The sequence below is a fragment of the Bufo gargarizans genome, chromosome 7 (genome assembly GCF_014858855.1).
Source record: "Bufo gargarizans isolate SCDJY-AF-19 chromosome 7, ASM1485885v1, whole genome shotgun sequence".
Classification (NCBI taxonomy): Eukaryota; Metazoa; Chordata; class Amphibia; order Anura; family Bufonidae; genus Bufo; species Bufo gargarizans.
In genome coordinates this window covers 170,885,897-170,911,834 of record NC_058086.1, presented here as the reverse complement: position 1 = coordinate 170,911,834, position 25,938 = coordinate 170,885,897, and the positions used below count along the sequence as shown (strand labels likewise).

The 25,938-nt window shown below is 49.1% G+C and overlaps 1 protein-coding gene across 1 annotated transcript in view; it reads right to left on the bottom strand.

Moving 5' to 3' along the window:
• IL5RA (interleukin 5 receptor subunit alpha) overlaps window positions 1–25,938 on the bottom strand; it is a 74,363-nt gene that overhangs the window by 34,400 nt on the left and 14,025 nt on the right. The window contains exon 2 of the mRNA XM_044301020.1: window positions 8,379–8,435. The gene's annotated coding sequence lies outside the window, so the exon portion shown is untranslated. The remainder of the gene's footprint in view (window positions 1–8,378; window positions 8,436–25,938) is intronic.

The window sequence follows — 25,938 nt, the reverse complement described above, 5'->3', positions numbered from 1 at the left end:
GGAGAAGACAGAAGAGATGCCGGCTGCGCAATCAAGTGGATTGAGGTAAGTTAAATTATTATTATTATTATTTTAACCCCTTCAGCGCTATTGTACTATGCATTCTGTATTCAGAATGCTATTATTTTCCCTTATAACCATGTTATAAGGGAAAATTATACAATCTACACAACACCGATCCCAAAGCTGAACTTCTGTGAAGAAGTTCGGGTCTGGGTACCACATTCCGTTTTTTATCATGCGCGTGCAAAACACATTGTGCCCACGCGATAAAAACTGAACAACAGAACGCAATCGCAGTCAAAACTGACTACAATTGGGTACCTACTTGTACGGGTTTGCCACAATGCACCGGGACGCATCCGGACACGCTCGTGTGAAAGAGGCCTAAGGGAGATGAACTAGTACCAAACCTGTGCAACCTGCCACCGAGAGAACAACTAACCGACAGAAAGGCAGAGGGAGATGCCACGTGATTACTCGCACAGACTACAGCGGGCACTCGTGACAGTCACCTACTGACTCAAAAGCGAAACTAGGCTGATGAGAGACATGTATTAACACTGACGAATGTGACGACATGCTGTGACAAAACGTGACTTACCCTTTTCCTCTTGTTTTTTTTATTTTTTTATTATCTATAACCCCAGGTGTGGCGAAACCAACCTCACCACTGGGTTTTGGAGAGGGCTGTTTCAAAGCCTCTTGCCTCAGGATTATGGCCCATAGTAACTTGAAAGGAGAAGACAGACCGGCCGCACAGCTTAAATCTGTCTGTGGAATTGTATTTTATGTTATTATGCGTTCGGTTAAATTGTATGTTATGTGAGGGCACCCAGATAGCTAATATTATTGTATTCGTGTATTCTGAGTGCCATTCACCTAATGATATGCACTCAGACTTGAGCTATCTGGGGATATGTTAAATGTCTGTGTTTGCTGTGGGGTGTGACATTGTGTGTTTAAATGGTGATGTCTGTCCTGTTGTCTCCACATGTGTATTGGTGATCTCCCTTTGTCCTGAGAGATAATTGGATTGCCCTCGGTTGTCTCCGGGACAGAGAGGAGGAAACCATGATGCATTGTGGGGATATGTTGTATCTGTCCTGTGTCGCAGTCTCCCTTCTGGTCCTCTAGGGGGCGGGAACGATTGGTTGCTGTACTTGCATTGTGTGTGTTGTAAGGTATTGATTGGTTGGATTTCAAAACCCTGTGGGCAGTACTATGTATGTTTCTTATGAATAAAAGAGGCTGTACTTGAAGTACAGTCAGACCACTGCTGACCCTCAAGACGGAGCCTTGTCTCGTTATTGGGGGGATTCCCTGTATGCTGTTGGAGACTGATTGCCAGGAGTGTAAGCTGACTGTACGCTTTTCCTGTTCGTCTGCTGACAGCTATTTGCGAGGTTCCAGTTTGGAGTGCTATTTTGTATCCAGTTCGGGAGTTTGGTGTTTTGCAGTAGCTGTGCCTGTCTCTCAGAAAGGGGCATATTGCCTGAACGGATTTTAACCCCTTGTCTGCTGAAACGGTCCGTTACACCGGGGACATGTGAAACGAACCTATGACACCCCATAGTTGAATTGACAAGTTGCCCACTGGTAGTAAACGTAACTTATGTACCCAAGTGACTGCCCCTTCTAGACAAGACATAACAAAACAATGGTTGAAACCGCCGTGGCCTGAGTGACGCGTCAGATCTGATGTCGTGATACGGCAAACTGATAAAAATGGGACTTACCAAATATTCTGAACCTATAACAACCTTTGAAGAAACGTCAAGTTGCGAAGCCTGTAACCTAATGGGAAAACCGTCCGTGAGGCGACTCGTTGCATGCTAATAAAGTTTACACCCCCCCCCCTTTATTTTTTTCACCTGAGGAATGACATTACCAACTGAGAACGGAGAGCTGTGACGTGACCTGAAAAGGATAAATGACGCGCTATGACGACCCTGGCTCTGGTAGAACGTTGACACTGACCTGAGGTCGTACGTATTAACCTTGGGTATAAGTGACGACATAGACCAAGCTGCTACACTAAGGTACGCTGTATAAAAGGCCGGCAAGTGAAAAATGTACCCCCAGAAAATGTCAGCATTGACCATATCGGCGTGTCCTGGGCGAAACCTGGGTACGTGCCGCGCAGCACGAATGTCATATGTATATCTGTGCTTAGTGACTACGGACCGCGCTGGCAACCTGGGCATGCAACCGCGCGACTACACATGTAACTACTAAAATGAATTGCATGCCCCTGTAAGATGATATAGAGCGAGCAGCTATACTCAGATTATAATGTACTGGTATCCAGCCTGTGTCCCCCGCGTGTAGTGCCCCGGCCATGCCTTGTGTGACTGAGAACCTGTTCACGTTAAACAAACACAGTAATGGCCGTGCACTGCCCCCCCCCCCCCACGTGTGCGTGAAATGAGGACCTGCATGAAAACCGAGATGGAGTCTCGCTGACTCCTGCACCCTAGCCGTACTGCCGCGCAGGAGCCATGACGTGGGCTACCAGGCAGATCGTTCCAGTGCGGTGTCCAGCTCCTCCTCACTTAAGGAAACTGACGCACCGCCGACCGGACTGTAAGCTACACGGTGCTGCGCAAGCGTACAGTGAACACCCACCTGGGACCGGAACGACCTCAGTTAGAGTTCCTAACCGCCGAGCTGGATCGGAACCTGCTGACCGGGAACTGACGTGCCTCTCCAGCAGGCTCAGGATACTCCAAGCATACACAGCACCGTCGTCACCCCAAGGGAGGTGCCTGCCTGGTATATAAGCGCAGCTGACGCCCCTTCCACAAATACAGGACAATAAATCGGCCTTCATACTTGTTTGTTTCATTTCAAATCCATTGTGGTGGTGGTCAGAGCCAAAAATGTTCGGATTGTGTCGATGTCCCAATATTTATGGACCTGACTGTATTTCTATGTGAATTATTATTATTGCATGCACTTATGTAGCGCTACTATATTCTGCAGCGCTTTACAGACATTAGCATCAGGCTGTCCCCAATGGGGCTCACAATCTAAGGTCCCTATCAGTCTGTCTTTGGAAGGAAACTGGAGAACCCAGAGAGAACATACAAACTCCATGCAGATGTTGTCCTTGGTCAGATTTGAACCTAGGACCCCAGCGCTGCAAGGCACCAGTGCTAACCACTGAGCCACCACTAACCACTAATCCACCATGCTGCCCATTACTGGTTATTCAGGAACAGCAGCTCGGGGTCATACCCCACACACACGGCTGCGCCAGGTAGGATCACAGTTCATGTGATTACAGCTCTGAGCAGACGTCGACCCCAGGGCTCCGCAATCAGCATGTTACCCCCTGCCGGGCCCATTACTACCTGACCCTGTGACATCACAGACTGACCCCGTGTCCCTGAACTCATGTTTCCCACTAGTTTCATGTCGTTATTATCCATGTAAATCCTTGTGTAACGCTATCCGCAGCCTGGTGACAAACTGCACCATCTTCTGTGATGTTTCCATTGGTGGAAGGGAAGTCATGAAAGAGTTAATCTCCCCAAAATCCCTAATGACCTCTTCCTGGCAGAGGCTGCTGCCATATTCCAGGAAAGGGTAAAGAAATCTGCCCAAAAAAACAAGATGCTTTAATCTGGAAAACTTTCCAGTTCTAGATATGGATGGAACAAATGCTACAAAGTAACAGAAAATAAAGAGAAAATGGAAACAAAGTAACTACAACCCCTGACAGGATAATTCCTACTAACTGTAGAGGGGGCAGGGCAGTCCATTCACTTACAAAGTGATTTTTATATTTTAGAGTTCCCCTTTAAAACCAATCTATGATCCCTACTTCCCAGATTTCCCAGGATGCTCCGAGCCCAGCGCTCTCCTCTCCCCCTTCTCTCTCTCTCTATATATATATTCACACAAGGTCATTCATTTTTACCACCCTCTGACTGTTCTGCTCCTCTACTTTCTGGAGGTGTTCTTTGTATCCCATATAGATGCCTCACTTTTCCAAAAAGAAGTTTCAAGGTTTTATTTTCGGGGAATTAAATACTGATGGCAATGAGACCATCCTCAGGATAGGTCATTATTATCAGATAGGTAGGGGCCCAACTCCAGACACCCATGCGATGAGCTGTTGGAAGGGGCCGCAGCGGTCATACTATACCAAGCACAGCGCCGCCCATTGTGTAGTGGCTGCGCATGGTATTGCAGCTCACTTCACTAGGACTGAGCTGCAGAAAGATCATGTGACTGAGGACGTGACATCACAGAGCAAGGAGGAGACCACAACACTCAACCAAGCGCCGCAGCACCCTCAAACAGCAGATCAGAGGAGGCGCTGGGCGTCGGACCTGCACCAATGTCATGTTGATCGCCAATCCTAAAGATAGGTCGACAATATTTAAATCCTGGACAACCCCTTTCATTGCATTCAGAATGAGCAGAAATTAAAGGGATTGTCTGGGTTCAGGGCTGGGGGACAAGATCTGTTTTGTTTACATTGTTAGTTGTATACATAGTAACCAATCAGGGCTCTGCCGAGGTGTGATGAGATCTGACTGAGCGCCCCATAAGGTCCAATCTAATTCACCTAATAAATATTTCATAAAAGTTACACAAGTGGCAGCACAAGCAGCAAATATTCCATAATATTATGACGTTGCTGCCATTATTTATTTAGTTTGCACTTTCCGACTTCCCACGCCCCGAGCTGCTCTCACAGCAGTGATACAAATATGTAAAAAAAAGTCCTAAAGGGAATTTGTCTCATTTCAGCAAATGCCACTTATCATGTAGAGGAAGTTAATACAAGTGCCATTTGCTGAAATGAGACAAATTTCCTTTAGGAAACATTTTTTTACATATTTTTATCACTGCTGTCAAATATAACATTTGCTTTCATTTTTGAAATTTAAGTCCGAGCAGCAGCTCGTCACCCGCGCCCCGCGATTCCCTCCGCTTTCCAGTATTCACTCTGCGGCTTATCATTTTTGCTTGAGTTGTTAGTACATCATGGTGCCTGTGCTGTAAAGATAACTGCTCTTTGGCCTCTTTCACACGAGCGTGACGGATTAGGTCAGGATGCGTTCAGTGAAACTCGCACCATTTTGCAAGCACGTTCAGTCAGTTTTGTCTGCGATTGCATTCAGTTGTTCAGATTTTTCCGCGCGGGTGCAATGCGTTTTGATGCGTTTTTCACGTGCGTGATAAAAAACGGAAGGTTTACAAACAACATCTCTTAGCAACCATCAGTGACAAACGCATCGCAGCCGCACTTGCTTGCGGATGCGATGCGTTTTTCATTGAAGCCCCATTCACTTCTATGGGGCCAGGGCTGCGTGAAAAACCCAGAATATAGAACGTGCTGCATTTTTTACGCAACGCAGAACTGATGCGTGAAAAAAAACGCTCCTGTACACAGACCCATTGAAATGAATGGGTCAGGATTCAGTGCAGGTGCTATGCGTTCACGTCACGCATTGCACCCGCGTGGAAAACTCGCTCGTGTGAAAGGGGCCTTTAGGCTGAGTTCACACGAGCGTCACAGATTTGGTCCGGATGCGTTCAGGGTGCGTTCAGTTAAACTCGCACCATTTTGCAAGCAATTTCAGTCAGTTTTGGCTGCAATTGCGTTTAGTTGTTCAGTTTTTTCCGCGCGGGTGCAATGCGTTTTGATGCGTTTTTCACGCGCGTGATAAAAAACTGAAGGTTTACAAACAACATCTCCTAGCAACCATCAGTGAAAAACGCATTGCATCCGCACTTGCTTGCAGATGCAATGCGTTATTAACGCAGCCCCATTCACTTCTATGGAGCCAGGGCTGCGTGAAAAACACAGAATATAGAGCATGCTGCGATTTTAAAGCATTGCAGAAAAAAAACGCTCATGTGCACAGCCCCATTGAAATGAATGGGTCAGGATTCAGTGCAGGTGCAATGCGTTCACCTACTGCATTGCACCCGCGCGGAAATCTCGCCCGTGTGAACTCAGCCTTAGTGTGTCCGGATTAGGTCCGGATGCGTCTGCGATCAGGTAAAATCATGCAAGTGCATATGCAGTCAGTTTTGACGGTGATTGCGTCCTGATGTTCAGTTTTTATCGCGCGGCTGCAATGTGTTTTGCACACGAGTGATAAAAAACTGACTGTGGTACCCAGACCGAACCTGGACTTCTTCACTGAACCTCGGGTTTGGGTTCGGTGTTCTGTATATTTTATTATTTTCCCTTATAATATGATTATAAGGGAAAACAATAGCATTCTGAATACAGAATGGTTACTAAAATGTGGCTTGAGGGGTTAAAAAAATAAAATAATTAACTCACCTCATCCTGTTGTTCGCGCAGCAGGAATCTTCTTCTTTCTTTCTTCTTTCAGGACCTGCAAAAGGACCTTTGATGACGTCAGCGCAGGTCCTGCTGAATGAAGATAGAAGGATCCACGTGGTGAGTGCGATTACGTCATCAAAGGTCCTTTTGCAGGTCCTGAAAGAAGAAGAAAGGAAGACGATGCCGGCTGCGCGAACAACAGGATAAGGTGAGTACATTTTTTAAAAAAATTTAACCCCTCAAGCCCCATTTTAGTAAGCATTCTGTAATAAGAATGCTATTATTTTCCTTTATAACCATGTTATAAGGGAAAATAATAAAATATACAGAACACAGATCCCAAACCCGAGCTTCAGTGAAGAAGTCCGGGGTTCGGGTCTGGGTACCACAGTCAGTTTTTTATCACGCGCGTGCAAAACGCATTGCACCCGCGCGATAAAAAACTAAACATCGGAACGCAATCACAGTCAAAACTGACTGCACTTGCGTACCTACTTGTACGATTTTCCCTGATAGCAGACGCAACGCATCCGGACCTAATCCGGACACACTCGTCTGCAAGGGGCCTTACTAAATGCCCCTCCAAAAAATGTCACGACTGATAGTGTTTTGTAAAGTCTCTTCTATTGATGCCACGTCCCTTGTGCTGTATCATACAGAGATAATCCACAGTGCACATATAGCCATGCCATACAAGGCTGAAATAATGCCTTCATATAGTGCACATATAGCCATGCAGTGTCCATGAACTGCACTTACACAGTGCCCATACAGCCACACCATACAGTGCTCAACTAATCATACAATGCACATATATGTATGCCGTACCATGTTCATATATAACCCTACCATACAGTGTGCACATAATAATGCAGCGCCCAGATAGTGCTCTAATAATACAGCATAGTGGCCAACATACTGCCGCAGGGATCACCAGTCACTTCCCTCAGGATCACCCCAAAACACACCACAAAACTCCCCAAATTGTCACAGAATCTGAAGCCTTGAAATACGGGTCATTAAACTGAATAGGTTAAATAGCGGGCCCCCTCTGATCACTAGGATAGAGGACCCAGCCCCCCCCCCCCCCCACGACCATACTAAGGGTCTTGGCCATGTCTAGCAGTCCCATAGAGATGTGTAAGGACTGCAGCGCACCCCTCCATATAACCTCAGCTTGTGAGACCAGGGATACGAGGGGCTGATATTAGCGCCTGATGTCAATTTACCGTAAATAAGTATAAAGTGCAATAAACATGAAGCGCGTTCCTCCCAAATGTCTTCCATGTGGAAGTTCTGGGCTCAGGCCAGGGTCATGGATGATGCAGCAGTTGGGTTGATCCTGCTGTAGAGCCAGCTGTCAGACTAGAGGACGCCAAAAAATAGTAATTAAAATAATAAAATGTGTGAGCAAGTGCAAAGAGGATCAAAAAGGCTGCCTACATGTGTATTGGCGTGTTCTCAGCCCGCATACTAACCACTTACGTGTGCATCGGCGTGTTCTCAGCCCACAGAGCTCAGTTCAGATGTCGACCCCATGGATCAGCATTGCTCCGGCCGCACCCATTACTATCTGATGTAACGCTATCCGCCGCCTGGTGACAAACTGCACAATGTTCTGTAATGTTTCCAATGGTGGAAGGGAAGTCAGTAAAGAGTTAATCTACCCAAATCCCTAATGACCTCCTAATTTCACACAAGCAAGTTTTCCGTCAGAATGCAGAACGTGTAGCGAACGCACAGCATCTGGGCTGAATCCTGAGCCATTCATTTCAATGGGTCTGCGCACATGGACGACGTTTTTCACGGATCATCTTTGCTTTCAGGGAAAACCGCAGCATGTTCTATATTGTGCGTTTTTCACACAGCTCTGGCCCCATAGTAATTAAGAGGCTGCATGAAAAATGGAAGGCATCCTAAAGCAATGCATTTTTCACTGATGGTTGCTATATGCCGAATATTATTCTTCAGTTTTTCTTCTCAGGTGTGAAAAATGCACGCAATCCGAAAGCGATCCATACGGAAGAAACGCACATACGACACGCAACCACCAGTTTTTTACCTGAACAGATACTGTCCCATTGGTGATAGAGAAATGTATCAGGTGATGCAGCAAAATCTACAAAGTAATAGAAAATAAAGAGAGAAAATGGAAACAAAGTTAGGCCTCATGCACACGACAGTTTTTTTTCACGGTCCGCAAAAACGGGGTCCGTGGGTCCGTGATCCGTGACCGTTTTTTCGTCCGTGGGTCTTCCTTGATTTTTGGAGGATCCACAGACATGAAAGAAAAGTCGTTTTGGTGTCCGCCTGGCCGTGCGGAGCCAAACGGATCCGTCCTGAATTACAATGCAAGTCAATAGGGACGGATCCGTTTGACGTTGACACAATATGGTGCAATTGCAAACGGATCCGTCCCCATTGACTTTCAATGTAAAGTCAGGAGTCCCTTTACTTTCACACTTGCGTTCATATAATGCAGACGGTGGCTCCGTTCAGAGCGGATCCGTCTGCATTATATTGTTAAAACATTTCTAACTGTGAAAGTGACCTCAGACGGATCCGTCCAGACTTTACATTGAAAGTCAATGGGGGACGGATCCGTTTGAAAATTGAGCCATAGTGTGTCATCTTCAAACGGATCCGTCCCCATTGACTTACATTGTAAGTCTGGACGGATCCGCTTGCCTCCGCACGGCCAGGCGGACACCCGAACATAACTTGAAGCGTCCCCATCACCATGGGAACGCCTCTATGTTAGAATATACTGTCGGATATGAGCTACATCGTGAAACTCAGATTCGACAGTATATTCTAACACAGAGGCGTTCCCATGGTGATGGGGACGCTTCAGGTTAGAATATACTGAAAAACTGTGTACATGACTGCCCCCTGCTGCCTGGCAGCACCCGATCTCTTACAGGGGGCCGTGATCAGCACAATTAACTCCTCAGGTGCCGCACCTGAAGGGGTTAATTGTACTATCATATCCCCCTGTAAGAGATCAGGGCTGCCAGGCAGCAGGGGGCAGACCCCCCCCCCCAGTTTGAATATCATTGGTGGCCAGTGCGGCCCCCCCCTCCCTCCCTCTATTGTAATAAATCGTTGGTGGCACAGTGTGCACCCCCCATCGCCCCCCCTCCCTCCCTCTATTGTAATAAATCGTTGGTGGCACAGTGTGCGCCCCCCATCGGCCCCCCCTCCCTCCCTCTATTGTAATAAATCGTTGGTGGCACAGTGTGCGCCCCCCCATCGGCCCCCCCTCCCTCCCTCTATTGTAATAAATCGTTGGTGGCACAGTGTGCGCCCCCCATCGGCCCCCCCCTCCCTCCCTCTATTGTAATAAATCGTTGGTGGCACAGTGTGCCAACCACCATCGCCCCCCCCCTCCCTCTATAGCAGTAACATTGGTGGCAGTGTGCGGCCTCCCATCTCCCCCCCCCCCCCCCCGATCATTGGTGGCAGCGTAGTTCCGATCGGAGTCCCAGTTTAATCGCTGGGGCTCCGATCGGTAACCATGGCAACCAGGAAGCTACTGCAGCCCTGGTTGCCATGGTTACTTAGCAATAGTACAAGATTCATAGTTACCTGCTTGCTGCTGCGATGTCTGTGACCGGCCGGGAGCTCCTCCTACTGGTAAGTGACAGTTCTTTAGCAATGCGCCGCACAGACCTGTCACTTACCAGTAGGTGGAGCTCCCGGCCGGTCACAGACATCGCAGCAGCAAGCAGGTAAGTATGAATCTTCTACTATTGTACTATTGCTAAGTAACCATGGCAACCAGGACTGCAGTAGCGTCCTGGTTGCCATGGTTACCGATCGGAGCCCCAGTGATTAAACTGGGACTCCGATCGGAACTCCGCTGCCACCAATGATCGGGGGGGGGGGGGGGGAGATGGGAGGCCGCACACTGCCACCAATGTTGTTACTGCTATAGAGGGAGGGGGGGCCGATGGGGGGCGCACACTGTGCCACCAACGATTTATTACAATAGAGGGAGGGAGGGGGGGGCTGATTAGTTAGAGTTCCCCTTTAAAAAAAAAACAAAAAAAAATATGATCTCTACTTCCCAGATTTCCCAGGATGCTCCCAGCCCAGCGCCCCCCCCCCCCCTTCTCTCTCTTTGTCTATACATATATATATACGCACACACATATATTCACACAAGGTCATTTCTTTTTACCACCCTCTGACCGTTCTGCTCGTCTACTTTCTGGAGGCGTTATTTGTATCCTATATAGATGCCTCATTTTTCCAAAAGATTTTTTCTGGGAATTAAATACAGGTGACCCATCCTCAGGATAGGTCATCAATATCAGATAGGTAAGGATCCAATTCTGGACACCCACGCGATCAGCTGTCGGAAGGGGTCGCAGTGCTCGGACGAGTGTTGTAGCCTAGTCATACTATACCAAGCCCAGCGCCATCCTTTGTATAATACTGCAGCTCACTTAAAGGGGTTATCCAGGTTCAGAGCTGGACCCGGACATAACCCCATTTTGTTTATATGGTTTGTTTATATTTGTTTGTTTATATTTTGACACTGCTAGGTGGAGGCTTCTGCCTAGCAGTGTTCCCGGTGACGTCACCAGCTCTGATGGGCGGCCATTAGTGCTGCGCTAGCCTGTAAAACAGCTAGGGCAGTGCCTTAAGCCTAGCTTACCCTATGGAGGGCCCAGTACGTCACCGGATCTCCTTAAAAAGTATTTGCCCTGCGCGATTAAGCGCATGGGCAAAGGAGGGCATCAGAGCATGAAATGCTCATACTACGGGGGTGAAAATGGAGGTATGTCCGGGTTCAGCTCTGAATCCGGAAAACTTTAACTAGGACTGAGCTGCAGAAAGATCATGTGACCGAGGAAGTGACATCACAGGGCGAGGAAGGGACCACAACACTCACCGAAGCGCCGCAGCGCCTTCAAACAGCAGATCAGAGGAGGCGCTGGGAGTCCTGCACGAATCTGATATTTATCACCTTTCCTAAAGATCGAAAATATTTAATTCCCGGACAACCCCTTTAACGCATGATAATTAGCATTCAGTGTGAGCAGGAATTAAGCTTTGGCAAAATGAGACATCTGCTTAGGATTCCGGGGAATCCTCCAGAAAGGAAAGGAGCAGAACGGTCGGGCACTGGGTTTGGGGTGCAAAATGCTTCTGACTTGTTCTCATATAATGGCAGATACCAGAATGATTAAAAAAAGCAAAAATGACCCAAAGCCCCAGACACACTGCCTACACCTCTACAGCTGTACGCATCTTTCAGTAAGAGAACGTATCGTACAGTATACAGGGTTTATCGCGTACAGTTATACGATACTAAAAAGTCTATGGCACTCCCTCGGCATAGAGCTGAGCAATCATGGCCTACGACTATGAGAATTTCCTGCTGCATACCCCAAACATTCACCTCATGCGTAATGTGCACCTAAAAACTGCATCACCGGGATGCTCCCGAATGAGCTACAGAAGGTAATAAATCATCACAAAGTAACAATAATGAATAAAAATATGAATGAAAAACTTTCAGTAAGTAAAAGTATAATGAATACAATAATAAGTCATAACAAAATGAATAGAATTATAATAATATAAAAATAATATAATGAAAACTATCAATAACTAAGTACAAATAAACTAAAAAAAAACCAAATAATGGTTTAACCAACAGATAAATGACAATTCTACCTGGATAAAGTGTGAATGAGAATAAATATTACAGGGGTTTCTGGGCTCCTGACACAGAGGACTGATACCCGCACCAATCAGCTGTTCCCTGCAGCCCCAGGAGCTGGAACCAGCACTTTAAGGGCTCATGCACTCGAGCGTGTGTGTCCTGTGCCTGTGCTGTGGGCCGCAAATCGTGGTCCGCAACGCACGGGCACTGTCCGTGTGCATGCCATTTGCGGATGCAGACCCATTGACTTGAATGGGTCTGTGTGTGATTTGTAAGAGACGGTCAGCAACGCAAAAAAAATAGGACATGTTCTATTTTTGGCGGTGTGGGGACATGGACTGAAATCCCATGGATGCGCTTCGTAGTGCTTCTTTGGGCTTCTGTGCCACCGCTCTGTATATTGAGGATTGTGGACCCACTCAAGCCAATGGGCTGTTTGCGGTCCACAATATGGGCGCGGGGCACACACACTCACGTGCATGAGCCCTACGTGGAACAGGAAGTACAGCGCAAAGTGCAGTGTCAAAGTGTAGTGGTCGTGCCAGGTTACTGCAGTCCAGCGTCCATTCATTTCAAGTGCAGCCCAGCTGCAGTAACCCTGCACAACCACTAGACTCTGAGTGGTGCTGTGCTTCCTGTTCACAGAACTAGAGGCTGCAGGGAACAGCCGATAGGTGGGGGTCCAGGGGGTCGGACACTCTCGGATTGGATATTAATGACCTGAGGATAGGTCATCTATATCAGGAGCTCGGAAAACCCCTTTAAATAAATATTTTTTTTTAAAAATTACACAACATAACTAAGTAACATTAAAAACATTATTATTCTTTTTATTATTATTTTGATGTTTTGTTATTTAGTTTATTTATTCATTCATTTATTTCTGCACTTTCAGACCTGCATTTCTTTCATATCTTCTCTGACGGCTTCCCACGCTCTGAGCTGCTATTTCAGTCTAACATCTGGTAAAATGCTCTAATATCTGCACTGCTGTGAGATTTCAGGGCCGGGCACGATTACACTGCCAGGTCCTGTCAGTCAAAGTGGTGGGGGCGTGGCCAACAAGGAAAAGGAGTGGAGCCTTTGGGTGCAACGAGGTTCAACGGCAATGACCTCATTGCACCAAAGGGCTCATTAGCATAAACTAAAAAGTGATACTTCTCTAAATAGGATCTATGGATCAGGATGGCACCAAGTGTACTGGAATCAGCGGAGATGCACAAATCTATAACTGGAGGAGGTTTTGTTGGAAGGTGACAGATTCACGTTACTTTCACACCTGATTTTTTAATTCGGGTTTTGAGATCCGGCAGAGAATACAGTGCATTTAAGGCCCCTTTCACACGGGCGAGTATTCCACGCGGATGCGATGCGTGAGTTGAACGCATTGCACCCGCACTAAATCCGGACCCATTCATTTCTATGGGGCTGTGCACATGAGCGGCGATTTTCACGCATCACTTGTGCGTTGCATGAAAATCGCAGAATGCTCCTCTTTGTGCGTTTTTCACGTAACGCAGGCCCCATAGAAATGAATGGGGTTGCGTCAAAATCGCAAGCATCCGCAAGCAAGTGCGGATGCGGTGCGATTTTCACGCACGGTTGCTAGGAGACGATCGGGATGGAGACCCGATCATTATTATTTTACCATATAACATGGTTATAAGGGAAAATAATAGCATTCTGAATACAGACTGCATAGTACAATAGCGCTGGAGGGGTTAAAAAAATAATAATAATTTAACTCACCTTAATCCACTTGATCGCGCAGCCGGCATCTCTTCTGTCTGTCACATGATCTTTTACCATGGTGATCGACCATGTGATGACCGGAGTGACGTCACCACAGGTCCTTTTCCTTCACAGAGAAAAAAAGAAGACAGAAGAGATGCCGGCTGCGCGATCAAGTGGACTAAGGTGAGTTAAATGATTTTTTATTTTTTTTTAACCCCTCCAGCGCTATTGTACTATGCATTCTGTATTCAGATTGCTATTATTTTCCCTTATAACCACGTTATAAGGGGAAATAATGCAATCTACAGAACACCGATCCCAAACCCGAACTTCTGTGAAGAAGTTTGGGTTTGGGTACCAAACATGCCAATTTTTCTCACGCGCAGGCAAAACGCATAACAATGTTTTCCACTCGCGCTGAAAAATCGTGCATGTTCCCGCAACGCACCTGCACCTTTTCCCGCAACGCCCGTGTAAAAGAGGCCTAACACATCCAGATGGCTCAGTTTCAGCCGGATCCAGTTGCGTTAAATCAAAACATAACAAACCGCTTTCGGTTACGAAAAAAACGGATCAGGCACCATTGACTTACATTGATTTTCATGCCGGATCTGGTTTATTGCGTTTTGCAAACAAGACACAAAAACGCAGCTTGCAACAGTTTTGGCTCCGGCACAAAAACGCAACTGAACTCAACTGATGCATCCTGATGGGTTTTGTCCCCATTAACAATAAAAGGGCACAAACTGATCCGCTTCATTCAGATTTTGAGATCCTCTGCCGGATATCAATACCTGAATTAAAAACGCAGGTGTGAAAGGGAGAAATATCATTTTAGATTTTTATCACTGCTGTCAAATATAAAAAGTCCTTTCATTTTAGAAATTTGCAGAAATTTACAGTATCTCACAAAAGTCAGACCACCCCATTTTTGCAAATATTTTATTCTATCTTTTCCTGGGACAACACTAAAGATCTGACCCAAACGGTAGGTGGAGGAGCGCAAGGTCCGTGATGTCGTCATGGAGGATGAATTCCAGTGGCAAACTGTGAAGATCTAGTGAACTCCAGCAGTGCTGGAAAATAATGGCAACCACACAAAATATTGACACTTTGGGCACAATTTGGCCATTGTCACTTAGGGGTGTCCTCACTTTTGTTGCCAGCAGTTTAGACATTAATGGCTGTGTGTGGAGATATTTTGAGGGCACGCCCAATTTACACCGTTATACAAGCCGTGCACTGACTACTGTACATTGTATCAAAGGGGCAGATCTTCAGTGTTGTCCGAGAAAAAGATAGAAGAAAATATTTACAGAAATGTCAGGGGTGGACAGACTTTTGTTATAGATATTGTAAGTTCGAGCAGCAGCTTGTCACTTCTTGGATGATGCCGCATTTGGGTGGATTCAGTTTTAGAGCCAGTTTAATGGATGAGAGTCTAGAGGAAGCCAAAAAATATTAATAAGAATAATACAATGAAAATTCAAGAGAAAGATAAAACCAGAGGGTCAACCTGCGAGTCCCAGGGGTCAGTACTCTGCTGCACTGTGAGCAAATACAAATAGGATCAAAATGGCTATCTACGTGTACGCTGGCGTGTTCTCAGCTTGCATACTAACCACCTACATGTGCGCTGGCGTGTTCTCAGCCTGCATACTAACCACCTACATGTGCGCTGGCGTGTTCTCAGCCTGCATACTAACCACCTACGTGTGCGCTGGCGTGTTCTCAGCCTGCATACTAACCATCTACGTGTGCGCTGGCGTGTTCTCAGCCTGCATACTAACCACCTGCATGTGCGCTGGCGTGTTCTCAGCTTGCATACTAACCACCTACGTGTACACTGGCGTGTTCTCAGCCTGCATACTAACCATCTACGTGTACGCTGGCGTGTTCTCAGCCTGCATACTAACCATCTACGTGTGCGCTGGCGTGTTCTCAGCCTGCATACTAACCACCTACTTGTGCGCTGGCGTGTTCTCAGCCTGCATACTAACCACCTACATGTGCGCTGGCGTGTTCTCAGCTTGCATACTAACCACCTACATGTGCGCTGGCGTGTTCTCAGCCTGCATACTAACCACCTACGTCTGCGCTGGCGTGTTCTCAGCCTGCATACTAACCATCTACGTGTGCGCTGGCGTGTTCTCAGCTTGCATACTAACCACCTACGTGTACACTGGCGTGTTCTCAGCCTGCATACTAACCACCTACGTGTGCGCTGGCGTGTTCTCAGCCTGCATACTAACCACCTACGTGTACGCTGGCGTGTTCTCAGCCTGCATACTAACCACCTACGTGTGCGCTGGCGTGTTCTCAGCCTGCATACTAACCATCTACGTGTGCGCTGGCGTGTTCTCAGCTTGCATACTAACCACCTACGTGTACACTGGCGTGTTCTCAGCCTGCATACTAACCATGTACGTGTGCGCTGGCGTGTTCTCAGCCTGCATACTAACCACCTACGTGTGCGCTGGCGTGTTCTCAGCCTGCATACTAACCATCTACGTGTGCGCTGGCGTGTTCTCAGCTTGCATACTAACCACCTACGTGTACACTGGCGTGTTCTCAGCCTGCATACTAACCACCTACATGTGCGCTGGCGTGTTCTCAGCCTGCATACTAACCACCTACGTGTACACTGGCGTGTTCTCAGCTTGCATACTAACCACCTACGTGTGCGCTGGCGTGTTCTCAGCCTGCATACTAACCACCTACGTGTACACTGGCGTGTTCTCAGCCTGCATACTAACCATCTACGTGTACGCTGGCGTGTTCTCAGCCTGCATACTAACCATCTACGTGTGCGCTGGCGTGTTCTCAGCCTGCATACTAACCACCTACATGTGCGCTGGCGTGTTCTCAGCCTGCATACTAACCACCTACGTGTACGCTGGCGTGTTCTCAGCCTGCATACTAACCACCTACATGTGCGCTGGCGTGTTCTCAGCTTGCATACTAACCACCTACATGTGCGCTGGCGTGTTCTCAGCCTGCATACTAACCACCTACATGTGCGCTGGCGTGTTCTCAGCCTGCATACTAACCACCTACGTGTGCGCTGGCGTGTTCTCAGCCTGCATACTAACCATCTACGTGTGCGCTGGCGTGTTCTCAGCCTGCATACTAACCACCTACATGTGCGCTGGCGTGTTCTCAGCTTGCATACTAACCACCTACATGTGCGCTGGCGTGTTCTCAGCCTGCATACTAACCACCTACGTGTGCGCTGGCGTGTTCTCAGCCTGCATACTAACCATCTACGTGTGCGCTGGCTGGTTCTCAGCTTGCATACTAACCACCTACGTGTACACTGGCGTGTTCTCAGCCTGCATACTAACCATCTACGTGTGCGCTGGCGTGTTCTCAGCCTGCATACTAACCACCTACGTGTGCGCTGGCGTGTTCTCAGCCTGCATACTAACCATCTACGTGTGCGCTGGCGTGTTCTCAGCTTGCATACTAACCACCTACGTGTACACTGGCGTGTTCTCAGCCTGCATACTAACCACCTACGTGTGCGCTGGCGTGTTCTCAGCCTGCATACTAACCACCTACGTGTACACTGGCGTGTTCTCAGCTTGCATACTAACCACCTACGTGTGCGCTGGCGTGTTCTCAGCCTGCATACTAACCACCTACGTGTGCGCTGGCGTGTTCTCAGCCTGCATACTAACCATCTACGTGTACGCTGGCGTGTTCTCAGCCTGCATACTAACCATCTACGTGTTCTCTGGCGTGTTCTCAGCATGCATACTAACCACCTACATGTGCGCTGGCGTGTTCTCAGCCTGCATACTAACCACCTACATGTGCGCTGGCGTGTTCTCAGCTTGCATACTAACCACCTACATGTGCGCTGGCGTGTTCTCAGCCTGCATACTAACCACCTACGTCTGCGCTGGCGTGTTCTCAGCCTGCATACTAACCATCTACGTGTGCGCTGGCGTGTTCTCAGCTTGCATACTAACCACCTACGTGTACACTGGCGTGTTCTCAGCCTGCATACTAACCATCTACGTGTGCGCTGGCGTGTTCTCAGCCTGCATACTAACCATCTACGTGTACGCTGGCGTGTTCTCAGCCTGCATACTAACCATCTACGTGTGCGCTGGCGTGTTCTCAGCCTGCATACTAACCACCTACATGTGCGCTGGCGTGTTCTCAGCCTGCATACTAACCACCTACATGTGCGCTGGCGTGTTCTCAGCCTGCATACTAACCACCTACGTGTGCGCTGGCGTGTTCTCAGCCTGCATACTAACCATCTACGTGTGCGCTGGCGTGTTCTCAGCTTGCATACTAACCACCTACGTGTACACTGGCGTGTTCTCAGCCTGCATACTAACCACCTACATGTGCGCTGGCGTGTTCTCAGCCTGCATACTAACCACCTACGTGTACTCTGGCGTGTTCTCAGCTTGCATACTAACCACCTACGTGTGCGCTGGCGTGTTCTCAGCCTGCATACTAACCACCTACGTGTACACTGGCGTGTTCTCAGCCTGCATACTAACCATCTACGTGTACGCTGGCGTGTTCTCAGCCTGCATACTAACCAGCTACGTGTGCGCTGGCGTGTTCTCAGCCTGCATACTAACCACCTACATGTGCGCTGGCGTGTTCTCAGCCTGCATACTAACCACCTACGTGTGCGCTGGCGTGTTCTCAGCCTGCATACTAACCACCTACATGTGCGCTGGCGTGTTCTCAGCCTGCATACTAACCACCTACGTGTGCGCTGGCGTGTTCTCAGCCTGCATACTAACCATCTACGTGTGCGCTGGCGTGTTCTCAGCTTGCATACTAACCACCTACGTGTACACTGGCGTGTTCTCAGCCTGCATACTAACCACCTACATGTGCGCTGGCGTGTTCTCAGCCTGCATACTAACCATCTACGTGTGCGCTGGCGTGTTCTCAGCCTGCATACTAACCACCTACGTGTGCGCTGGCGTGTTCTCAGCTTGCATACTTAACCACCTACGTGTGCGCTGGTGTGTTCTCAGCCTGCATACTAACCACCTACGTGTGCGCTGGCGTGTTCTCAGCCTGCATACTAACCACCTACGTGTACGCTGGCGTGTTCTCAGCCTGCATACTAACCACCTACATGTGCGCTGGCGTGTTCTCAGCCTGCATACTAACCACCTACATGTGCGCTGGCGTGTTCTCAGCCTGCATAGTGAACGCCATGTGGAAAGTTGTTACAAATAGTATCAAGCCATTTCTTTGTTATCCTGGGTGACAACCAGTATTGCAACTATTACAGGAGTCATCATGGTTGTCACCCAGTTTTCCCAGCAGATATGCATTATGTTGGGACTATGCGAAAGCCCGTTTGGATCTTTGGTTACTAATGATGCTGTCCGGCAGACAGGAGAGGGTGCAGGTAACCACAGTCACAGTCCTCCGGTAATGACTATTCACCTGGACGCTGCAGTGTTTGGCTCCGCAGTCCCCAGTGCAGGGCTAGACCCATCGTTCTCTTCCAGACTCCACTGGCGATGGATTAGGCTACTTTCACACTTGCGGTAGCCTTTTCCGCAGGCTTTTCCGGCGGGAGAACAGCCTGCCGGATCCGTGCTACCGCAAGTCCACCGTGCTGGCGGAAGTCCGCTCCAACCCCCTCACTATAATGGGGGCGAGCCGGAAGTCCAGCAGCAGCACGGCAAACATGCCAAGAGGTGGACAGAATAAAATTACAGCATGCTGAGGTTAATGTCTGGCTTGTTTGCCCGTGCTGCGGCCAGACCTCCGGCCCGTCCGTATTATAGTGAATGGAGCCGGAGCGGATATCCGCCAGCACGGTGGACTTACAGTAGCACGATCTGGCAGGCGGTTCCCCCGCCGAAACAGCCTGCGGAAAAGGCTACCGCAAGCGTGAAAGTAGCCTAATCTCCACAAAAACAAAAGGATGGAGCATGTTGAAATCTAACTGCCTGGTCCTTATTGCCCCTGATATCCACCATGTATATTGTCAGCTTTATATCAGAGAGTATAATGGGAATTGCGTTTATATAAAATTAGCCGAAGACCTACCAGTCATCACAGAGAATGATAACCCACCACCACCCAACATCTAACAGAATGCATTGAGATCTTCAACCAGAAACAGAAGGGAATATATAAATCTAAAGGATTAGTAAAGGCATGTAAATAGCTTTCATCCATTGCACATGAAAAAAATGACATGAAACAACTCTTATACAGTGAGCACTAAGAGAGATCACTGCATACAGAGCAGACAGTCACCACTAGAGGGAGCTCACTGCATGCAGATTATACAGCCACCACTAGAGGGAGCTCACTACATACAGATTATACAGCCACCACTAGAGGGAGCTCACTACATACAGATTATACAGCCACCACTAGAGGGAGCTCACTACATACAGATTATACAGCCACCACTAGAGGGAGCTCACTACATACAGATTATACAGCCACCACTAGAGGGAGCTCACTACATACAGGTTATACAGCCCCCACTAGAGGGAGCTCACTACACACAGATTATACAGCCACCACTAGAGGGAGCTCACTACATACAGATTATACAGCCACCACTAGAGGGAGCTCACTACATACAGATTATACAGCCACCACTAGAGGGAGCTCACTACATACAGGTTATACAGCCCCCACTAGAGGGAGCTCACTACATACAGGTTATACAGCCCCCACTAGAGGGAGCTCACTACACACAGATTATACAGCCACCACTAGAGGGAGCTCACTACATACAGATTATACAGTCACCACTAGAGGGAGCTCACTACATACAGGTTATACAGTCACCACTAGAGGGAGCTCACTACATACAGATTATACAGCCACCACTAGAGGGAGCTCACTACATACAGATTATACAGCCACCACTAGAGGGAGCTCACTACATACAGATTATACAGCCACCACTAGAGGGAGCTCACTACATACAGGTTATACAGCCCCCACTAGAGGGAGCTCACTACATACAGATTATACAGCCCCCACTAGAGGGAGCTCACTACACACAGATTATACAGCCACCACTAGAGGGAGCTCACTACATACAGATTATACAGCCACCACTAGAGGGAGCTCACTACATACAGATTATACAGCCACCACTAGAGGGAGCTCACTACATACAGGTTATACAGCCCCCACTAGAGGGAGCTCACTACATACAGATTATACAGCCACCACTAGAGGGAGCTCACTACATACAGATTATACAGCCACCACTAGGGGGAGCTCACTACATACAGATTATACAGCCACCACTAGAGGGAGCTCACTACATACAGATTGTACAGTCACCACTAGAGGGAGCTCACTACATATAGATTATACAGCCACCACTAGAGGGAGCTCACTACATACACATTATACAGCCACCACTAGAGGGAGCTCACTACATACACATTATACAGCCACCACTAGAGGGAGCTCACTACATACAGATTATACAGTCACCACTAGAGGGAGCTCACTACACACAGATTATACCGCCACCACTAGAGGGAGCTCACTACATACAGGTTATACAGCCACCACTAGAGGGAGCTCACTACATACAGATTGTACAGTCACCACTAGAGGGAGCTCACTACATATAGATTTTATTACAAGACCCGGAGGCTCCTATTGCTATTCTCCTTCTTTACTCTGACCAATAGCAGCAAAGAACAAACAAAAATATTGAAACATGTCATCAGCCCCTCCCCATAGTCTCTCTATAACAGGCCACACCGCCTGCAAAACCTCCTCTTTCTTTGCTGCTGACCGCAGAGATAAGTAGTGTGATTTGTTGCTTCTGTCTTTCATATAGATATTGATTATCGTTTTGGGGTTTTGCAGTTTTTGTCTGTACTTGTTTTTTCCCCTTTAGGGCTATCTTAGAGTATATATATTTATATATATGTAGTTTTCTGTGGCCTGTTTTTTCCTTTTAGGTTGTTTTTTCTTAGCCTGCGGCTATCAGGGGGTTAATTCGGCGCCTCCCCTCTCTCCTCATTGTCGTGCGCCCTGTCTTTTTTCTTTTCCTCTTGTCACCCTTGCTGTGCCCTCTTCTGCTGCTCCTCCCTCCCCCCCTTGTGATCGGACGGCCTTTTTCCCGCCGCCACTTACCTCCGTGCGGCTGCGGCAGCTCTCCCTTTCATCCTTGCAGGCGCGCCCGAGATCTCGCGAGATCTCGGGCGCTTCCGCTTCCGGTTGGCGTCTTCTCACTATCGGAGCTGCCGGCGCCTCGGTCCGTCCCTCGGCTCGTGATTTCTGTTTGCTTTAGGTTTTTTCTTCCCTCTGTCTGGCCTGGGGCAAATCCCCATTGCCGGCACATTACCCCTCACTTCCGCAGCGCCAGTCTATTAACCCTTCGGGGGAGGATCCTGACCTGCTCAGGTTACATATCCCAGATATTATTTAGGCATCAGTTGTTTTACCAGCCTTATATTACCAGCTGGTCAACATGCCTAACCATGTGCATAGTGGCCAGGGCCCTGCATCAGAGGATGTCCCTCTTGTTGAATTAACCTCTTCGGGGGAGGATGCTCATACTCTGGCCCCTGGTGACCAGCCCATTGATTTTCAGGCGTCACTGTCCAGCGCCATAGCTGCAGCCATGGGGTCTATGACTTCGGTCATTTCCCAATCGATTGCCCAGGCCCTTGCGGCCCATCCCGCTACCTCCCAAACCCCGCAGCCCGTCATGGTGTCCTCACCCACCGGGCCAGGGCCATCTGCCTCCAGAAAACGAAATAACGGTGATGATGTTTCCACCAATGTTGGCGCGCTTGGTCCGCGCAAGAGAGCCCGTACGCGTCGGGCAGAACGCACGCGCAACTGGAGAAGTGCTAGAGCACTGCAGGAAAGGGATTCCGACTCTGAATTCGGATCCGAGGAGGAGGCTATTGATGACGCCTTTGAGGAGGCAGAGGAGGACCCATCAGGGGTCATGGATGATAACCCCCTACCCGGGTGTAGCTCTCTAATGTCGGCTGCAGAAGGTATGCCTGCAACTTTGACCGATCCCTCTGGGGAACCATTGTTCAACCCAGATTCGCTCCACCACCCCCGCTCGGCCGAGTGGTTACCGTTAAGGCACGTCTCCAAATATTTGGAGACTAGAGTGCGATGTCCTCTTTCCAAAGAGGCTCGCAATAAGCTTAGGGCGGAGTGCCCCAGACCCGTCATCCCTAACAGGGTGTGCGAGACTCCAGCGGTCGACCCCAAGATGACGCAGTTCCTCGCCAAATCTGGTTGGAACCCGCGTAGGGGTCTGGAGTCGGCGCTACGATCCTGCCAGGATAAACTCCTGGACATATTTGGCCCGCTAGCTAAGCTTTTTGACCTGGCAGAGACAGCTAAAGCCGAGGACAAGCAAGTTGACCCGCTGGAATTGCGCGAATGGGTACAGAGGGCCATTTGCATAGCAGGGAACGTGAATACGTCCTTGGCTATAGAGAGGCGAAAGGCCATCCTCTTCAAAATTGAGCCAAAACTGTCAAACCTAGCTCTGACGGAGGCTGGAAAGGAGGCCCAGGGCCTTTTATTTGGGGAACCGTTCATTAAGGACCTAGGGAGGTTTGTGGGGGCTTTCACGGCCTTAGACAAGGCCCAGTCCTCCATGAAGCGAGTTTTTCACGGTAGGGTCTCTACCAGGGCTGGCAGCTTCAGGGGGCGCCTGTCCGGCCGTGCCCAATTTCAGTCCCGTGGTTCGGGCCGAGGCTCCTACTCTCAGAGGTCTTCATTCCAGGAGCACAGACGAGAACAGTCTTCGTTCTTCCCTTCACGAGGAAGCTCCTGGCGTCCAAGAGGATATCGAGGAAATCCGTCTTCTAGACGTCCCTACGGTGAGTCTACCAACTCATTTCAATTCTTTAAAGGCTTGTGTAGGGGGCAGACTACGTCTTTTTTCTCCAGCTTGGTCCCACATCACCTCAGACCGTTGGGTCCTGTCCACGGTCAGGGTTTTCCATATCGAGCTGACGTCCTCTCCACTGTCCCTCCCACCTCCGCACCCGGCAATACTCTCAGCGGAGAACCGCATACTGGTCGACTCAGAACTGTCGGACCTTGTCCGCAAAGGAGCCATAGAACCGGCTCCGATGTCCCCTGGCCTGATAATCAGCAATATTTTTCTAGTGGCAAAAAAGGGGGGCCAACTTCGGCCTGTTATCAATTTACGCGCCCTCAACGCGTTCGTCAGATACCGCCATTTCAAAATGGAGGGCATCCATCTCCTTCGGGACCTCCTTCAGATGGGCGATTGGATGGTCAAGCTGGACTTGAAGGACGCTTATCTTACTGTCCCAGTAGAGGACGCGTCCAGGAACCTTCTCTGTTTCTCTTGGCAGGACAGGATTTGGCGATTCACGTGCCTCCCATTCGGCCTCTCTTCAGCTCCCTGGTGTTTCACCAAGCTGATGCGTCCGGCTATGGCGTGGCTGCGCAGTCGTGGAGTTCGTCTCATCGTATATCTGGACGACATTCTGATCATGGCCCAGAATCGGTCAGTGTTACTGGATCATCTTCGCTGGACCATGAATCTTCTGTCAGATCTGGGTTTCCTCCTCAATCAGGAGAAATCTTGCCTCACCCCGTCTCACGTGATGGAGTTCTTGGGGTTTCTGGTGGATGCCACGGCAGGGACACTCAGCCTACCTCCGGCCAAGGTTCGGTCCATACGGAAGGAGTTGTGCAAAGCCAGGTCGTCTTCCCAGATCCCTCTACGCCATCTAGCCAGGATCATAGGGCTGCTGGCCTCGTCTATCCAGGCGGTTTTCCCAGCCCCGCTTCACTACCGGGCTCTACAGCGCCTGAAGATCTCCCACCTTCGGGCGGGGGCTTCCTATGCGGATTGGATCTCGCTGGACGAGGAGACCAAGGAGGAACTATCCTGGTGGATCCACAATCTACGTGCTTGGAACGGCAAGGCGATCTTCGGCCATCGTCCGGATTTCGTGGTGGATTCGGATGCCAGCCTGTCGGGCTGGGGAGCTCACTGCGAGGGGATCACGAGCGGAGGCGGTTGGTCAGAGGCCGAGGCGGGATTCCATATCAATGCGCTGGAACTGTTGGCTGGATCATTTGCGATCAAGAGCTTCACGAAAGACACGGCCAGATCCTGCATCCAACTACGCATGGACAACGTGTCAGCGGTGAGGTACATCAACGGCATGGGCAGAACCCGCTCCACCATCTTGTCTCGTCTGGCGAAGGATTTCTGAGACTACTGTCTAGACAAGGAGTTGGTTGTTTTGGCGGAATATCTCCCTGGCGTCCAGAACATTCATGCGGATTGGAGCTCTCGGTATCTTTCCGATTCCAGCGACTGGCAGTTGGATCCCGCGGTGTTCCGTTCCTTAATGTCAATTTGGGGTCCTTGCTGCATCGACCTGTTTGCTTCCCGTCTCAACTCGCAACTACGACGTTTTTACAGTTGGCGCCCGGACCCGGAAGCCGAAGCGGTGGACGCTTTTCTGCAGGATTGGTCCAGAGATCTGCTTTACGCGTTTCCTCCATTTCAGCTGATCCCCAGGACCCTGATTCAGGTGCGACGTTATTCAGCGGATCTGGTGCTGCTGGTCCCTTTTTGGAACTCCCAGTCGTGGTTTCCGCACCTTCTGGAGATGATGATAGAGATCCCATACCTGCTCCCGACGTCTCAGACTCTCCTCCGAGGTCCGATTCACCAACTACATCCTCTTCTCCTAGACGGATCCCTGCGCCTGCTGGCATGTCGGATTTCAGGGGACCCTGGGAGGTCCCAGGAGTTTCGGGAACAGCTAGAGTCCTCTTGGAAAATGCGTGGGCCCCTGGCACCAGAAGATCTTACAGATCGGCCTGGGGATCTTGGGCTCGCTGGTGCGTGGCTAGGGACTTGGATCCCGTATCGGCACCTGTGACGGAGATCTTGCATTTCCTTTCTTCTTTATTTGACCATGGCAAGGCTTACCGCACAATCAGCCTGTTCAGATCGGCTATTTCTGCCTCTCACCAAGGTTTTGATGGTACCCCTGCGGGACAACATCCTTTAGTATGTCGTCTCCTGAGCGGTTCTCGGATGTCTCGTCCTCCTAGACCTAGATTTTCTGCCACGTGGGATGTGTCTTGTGTCCTTTCTTTTTTATCTTCTTGGCCTCAGAATACGGACCTTTCCCTTCGGCAACTGTCGGCGAAGCTCGTCACTCTCTTTTGTCTGATTTCCTGCAAGCGGGTT